The following is a 6413-nucleotide window of genomic DNA, read 5'->3' as shown; positions in this document are numbered from 1 at the left end:
TGATTCCTGAAATCTTATTGATGAAGAGATTAATAGAGACTTAATTTAAGCCTACCTATCATGTTCACGGCAGAGCTGGGGTAGAGGATCTGAAGCCCCAACAGGCTGTGACCCGGGTGGCAAATATATGTAATGTTAGGGAACCTTGTTCTCTTCACTGAAATTATAGGAAAGGCCCAATGAGGACAAAACCCACCAGTTGTAGGCTCTAACTTACAGTCACTCAAGTCCCTTTTCAAGGAGAGTAAAGACAGAGAGGATTTCTAATTTAGTATCCTGTTCAGAAACAGTGTCCCAGTATTACGATGGCTCAAGGGAGACAGACTGAATCTAGAGCTGACAGTCATAGGCAGCATCATCCATGTGAGGTTTTTTTCAGACACAAGAGATGCAAAACTTGTGGATTCCAGAATCTTGTGCTGTAGGTATCATGACATTTTGAGGTCAGGTTTGCATGGCAAGGGGCAGAGAAATGCAAAGAGATCTTATGAAGCTCCTGTTGAAGTCTAAGTAGCAGTGCAGCCCCCTGAATGTTGGAGATCCCAGAATCCTCAACTATCCATCGAGGAAAGTTGCAGACATAGAGGGAAGCTGGACTAAAAGGGATACTCAATATATTGCAGGCAGTGGAGATGGGTGTACAATGCTACATGGATCCTTTCAAGCTCAGATGATTTTGCTATGAGATCACGATTCCAGACATCATAGGGTTTTAAAATTTGCCATATATGTTGTTCACTTTGTTCTTGACTCTAATTTTTCCTTGCTATGTGTCCAAAATCTTCTCTGATGACATGGGAATGTTTCTTCTGTGACAAAATGTAGACGGAGAGTTTGTAACTTGAATTTAGTTTATAGAGCTTACAGTTAAGAGACTGACTTGACATGAATCTTTCGATTTTGAACAATCTTGGAACTAGTATTAAAGATTATTAAGAATTTTGAAATTAAGTACCATGTGTTTACAGTATTAGATAGTCATTAGCTTATTGGTATAGGAGATGGAGGATTGTGTTTAAAAGTAATGTGTTTGGGTGCCATGTTGATAAGAGGTGGAATTGAAAAAATTTAGAATCACCATTGGAATAAATCTCTAGACATGTCAGTTAGGGAATTTTTAGATCGAGTTACTTGAAAGGGAAGGACCCATTATAAATATGAACAGCACCATTTCTTATTCTGGAGGTGTGACTGAATGACGAAGAGAAAACCAGGTGAGTAGCCATGTTCCTCTTGCTTTGCTGCCTGAACGTCAATGTAATGTAAGGAGCTCTCTTGTTCTCTGTTGTCATAATCTTTTCTTCTTCACCATAATGAGATGCACAAACTGTAGAAAACAAAACCCAACTTTTTCTCCAAGTTACTCTGTCTGGTACTTGAAAGTAGCTAATAAATTCTAAAAAAGAAAGACATATTTTTCCAATTATGGAAATGAATCCTCCTGTTTTCAGTCAACTTATTACAATTTTCCTGTTTAACAAGCACAGATATTTTTGAGTAATGAGTCAAATATCACTGATATTTAGAAAGTTAGGTACAACTTCACCTTTAAAGGAATGACAATATAAGACATTATATTTAAAAAATTGTAGAAAACACTTTCTTTCTCCCCAAAGCGTACTTGATTCATTTTCTAAGTGCTTAGACAGGATCACACCTTTTGCCCCAACTTTTGCTTTTGACAGTCATCATTGTTTATAGTTCATGGAGCCAGATCAGTCATCTTACAACTGTAGAACAAGAACTGCAGGACAAATAAAACAAAACAGAAACCATAAAATAAATGCCAGATAAAAGGTGGAGATAAACCTTGTGACATAAGCAGCTGAGTCAATGTGATCAGCCAGGTTTCTTGTTGTGTGAAATCAATACACCCTCAGTTATTTCAGACATCATTACTAGGGCTATCCCATTGTCTTCCACTAAAAATGAATTCCTAACAGTCAAGGCACTTTCCCTCCATGACAGGGGATCTGCTGATTTCTTTAGTCGCAGAGTCATTGCGCTGAGTGTTGATGGTGAACGGTGGCTTAATGAATTGCCTTATCTTTGCAGACATTTCTAATTTAAAAGCTGACTTCAAACTCCTGGGAAAATCTAGGGAGTATGAAACAGGAAAGAATGTCTGAACTAGTGAGGGAAAGATTTTGGCACCAAACAGTGAATTCCATTCTCACTAAAACTCTTTTACTCATGTAACATTTGGAATCAAGTTTAGAGATAAGAGTACACTTATTTTGTAATTTAAAAGACTGCTGTGGGACAATGGTCTGTACCCTGTCACTTGTAATATTTTTAATAAAATGCTTATTGGACAGTAGCCAGGCAGGAACTATAGGTGTAATGACCAGGCAGGAAGTAGAGGCGGGGCAATGAAAACAGAAGAATTCTGGGAATAGGGAAGAGTCACTCTGCAGTCTTCACCCAGATAGTAATTTAAATCTCATTTGATTGTTGATTCTCCCCATTGGGGAGCTAAAAGACTGAAACCCCTATGTTGTTGATTTGTAAGAAATCTCAGTGACTATACCTAACTACTAATAAGTGTTTTCAAAAGAATTTTGCTCAAAGACAAGAAAGTGGTTCAAATTCCATTGTCAAGAAAAACAATGATTTTCCTTTTTATACACCTCAAGAGGCCCATTTGTCCTTATTCAGCAGGTATCTGCAGTTTGTTAAACCTGATAAGTATAAAAGTAAAAAAGCTGAAACTGTTTGGCATAGACTGGAAAAATCTAAAGTTTTTCTTTGTTTCTGTTGCTGTTTTAGGGAAATTTCTTAACACATGGTCTCATAAATGACTAAAGAGGTAATCCCCCCACAAGCAGACAACCCATACTTGCAAATGAACTAGAAATGCATTCCCTTCTGTTGTGTTGTTGGTCAATAGGGACATACACAATCTTCTTACTAACCCTAAGAGCTTGATGGTAAGATACTATCCCTAAAGACACTACACAGCTATGTCTGAGAACATGGGGACTGCAAACTAGTTCTCACTTGGAAGGTTGCACCCTACTCACTAGAACTCATTGTGTTATAAAATTTTATGTAAGCTACCAGAGGAGAAATGTAAGTGTCAGTCTTACCCAGCTGTGAATGTTGCAAGCTACAATGACTGACCTAAACGGATAGGTCCACCGATGGAAAAATGGCACAGATGTTTTAGGAGAAAAAAAAATCCGAAGAACAAAAACCAAGAAAAAAAATGCTTTTAAAAAGTTGAATATAAGGTCCATTCCATAAAATGGAACTTTTATTTGACATTGTTAAAGGTGCCAGCAACCTGTCCTGAGTCCTAGTTGGAAACCTAATAATACTATTATTCTGCTAAATGGTCATGGTATTCAAATGATACTCAATGACTTATTGCTTGACCCATAGAGCAGAGAATCTGTCAGCATCCATCAAAAAAGCTTCTTATGGTGGTAACTGACAATTAATATTGAGACATCCTCAGTTGGTCATCTTGCAAAGGAGAAAAGATTGGGTAAATCTCATCCCTAAAACAAACATCCACATAATACACTTGTCTTAAGGCTCAGGGGTCTTTGTGGAAGAGGGGCCACAATGCCTGTAAGAACCAGAGGGGGCGAGGGGAGTTGAACAAGTAATTGTGTCACTAGTTGAGGACAAAGACTAGGAAAAGATGAGCTGTGGTTCTATAATGAGGCTCAACTCCAGTAGGCTGACAGCACACTAGGTCAGGTCCTGATCCGAAGGCTCTCTGGGCAAAACAAACTGGACTCCATGGGAAAAGGCAAAAATAAGAGTGATTTCAGACTTGGATGGGAAGAGGTGAATTTGAAGGGTGAACGTGCCTAGACATGCATTATATAAAATTCACATAAAAACATTGCCACCCACATCTTGTGCTGTGAGAGATCAAAACAATAGCTCACAAGCCGACTCATATTCCTGCTCAGAGATGTGTATCACTTGTGGAGGGAAGCTGAATCAGGTGTTGTCAGCTGGTTACATTGGCTTTACCTGGAGGACAATCAAACACCAATTTTATTCCCCTGAGATTTTGATCTGATAAGCTCTGCATAGAACATAAGCAGTGTTGGTCATTAAAGATAATCAGGTAATATTAATACATGGGTAGGAGTAACACCTAGTACTATAACCAAGGTGGAACTTCAAGTCAATAATTTACTTATTATATTGAAGCATGAAGATCAAAAATTCTAGGTCAGCCTGAGCTACATAGGGACACTTGTCACAATAATCTAAATAGAAACAAAAACAAAACAACTGAATGTCTTAAATCCTAACAAATAGAGCAAAGAAATCTACCTTTACCTGGACTTAACCAACAAAAAACCTCTTGGAAGCAATACCATTGGTCTTAGTGATTACAAGGCTAGGTGGTGTTTTCCTATGTACTTCTTTGAAATAACTTACTGTTTGGCTCCCAAATGATGTCTTAAAAAAATCTAATCATTTCCATGACTAAAAACTAAATTTCTGTCACATACAAGAGGCATCTGAAAAGGTATGACAGCTAACATGGTATGGACTTTGAATGGTTTTCTGGAACAGAAAAAGAATATTGGGTAAGACTAAGAAAAACAGAATTTCTTAATATAAAAAGTGTCATACAAACAGAACATGATTACACATGCCTGTAATTCCAGCATTGAGGAGGTAGATGAATGTGTATCATGAGCTCTAGGGAAGCCTGAACTACACAGTAAATTTCATAGCAATCTGGGCTACACAGCAAAACCTAGACTATTAAAAATGCCATGCTAATCTAAAATGCCAATGTTATGATAAATTGAGGTATATTTTGAGGTATATATTTATACATGAAACACCATCCTTACAAATTTTCTATAAATGAAAATTGTTCTAAAATTAAGTTTATTTTTGTTGTAATTCAATTACGACATTTGTTCTTTCCCTTTCCTCCATCTACACCCTCCCGTATACTCTTCCTCACTATCCTTAAAACTCTTTGTCTCTTTTTTCACTAATTGCTGTTCTAAGTATACATGTATATGTGTATATATTCTTAAATATAATCTGTTCATTTCATATGTTATATTTATTATTAAAGCCAATCTAGGAAAATTATATGTTCTATATGCAATAACACCTTTCTATATGGAATATCAAATTAGCATTTATTTCCAGGTTAACAATAACATACATTTAACACGTTTTTAATTTCAGCACTGAGAATTAAATTTAGGGTCTCATACAGCTAGCCAAAACTCCACCTTTTTATGATTATCAATTTATTTATGGTTTATAGTTATAGTTATATAAAGTTATAAGGTATTTTGAATGTATCTCTGCTTTACTCTAAGTTTTGATTATTTATGAGCCAAGAAAAACATGAATACATTTAGCGTTCTTTCTAAATAACTTGATATAATATATAATAAGACATAAACAATGAAACTAGGAAAATGAAAACCAAAATATCAATAACATTATACAGAGAAGAACAAAGAAGAAAATATAGTATTTGCATGGTAGGAGAAACTATATCCTTTCTACTAGCAACAATTAAATTCATTTACTTAGGAATAGTGTTATTATTGCCCTGAAAATCCCCTTGCCTGCTAGATTATTTGTAACTGTTATTGATATATTAAGTACTTTTTAATACAGGAGTTGTCACTGTTTTCAAAGTTGGAAAATTCAACAGATGGACAATATTAAGTAATGTGGGTGGATTCCCTGGCATGACATTGGAGATTGGATTTCATAATGTGATAAATTATATCACATGTAATCTTCTTTATTTAGCTGGTGCCCCTAAACTTGCTGCATGGTCTAGGTGGGATTGGGCTGACTGTTTGGGGCCCCCTTGTCCATACGTTTAACAGTATAATTTCTTTCACTTTCAGGTTCTATAACCCATCACAACAGAATTAAAAATGTAACCCATGAGCAGTGTCACAGTCCTTGCATTTAAAATATTGAAACCAACCTCAACTTAGTAACATGGAAAAGAACAAATAAAAGGGAATCCAGAAAAGCCTTAGGAAACCAGGAGGGCTGGGATACTGTCTCTACAGGGAGTCATTTGAAAAGCACGAGAAGTGTTCAACCCTTTTTTACCAATATCCCAATTCTGAGATTATCTGTGGAACATATATCACAGATATCTAGATCTCTTTTCAATCCATTTTAGGTTAGGAAACCAGTATTTCTAGAGAACATTTAAAAAAGAGAATTCAATGTATCTAGATGCTATGTATTCACTAGGCTTAATTCTTAATCTGTGCAAATCTTCCATTTCAGATCATAAATTGTGGGTACTAATACAAGGTGATAGGAGTCTTATAACAACTGCATTGTGCAAAGTCTTGAGCTTTGTGTTAAATGTTGGGTGGGGTAAAGCCCACAAGGTCTTAATCATACACAAAGAATTATAGGCAGCTGAAGAAAGATGG

This window comes from Microtus ochrogaster (assembly GCF_000317375.1).
Source record: "Microtus ochrogaster isolate Prairie Vole_2 chromosome 14 unlocalized genomic scaffold, MicOch1.0 chr14_random_1, whole genome shotgun sequence".
Classification (NCBI taxonomy): Eukaryota; Metazoa; Chordata; class Mammalia; order Rodentia; family Cricetidae; genus Microtus; species Microtus ochrogaster.
The sequence above is the reverse complement of the archived record's forward strand: the minus strand, read 5'-3'. Positions refer to the sequence as shown.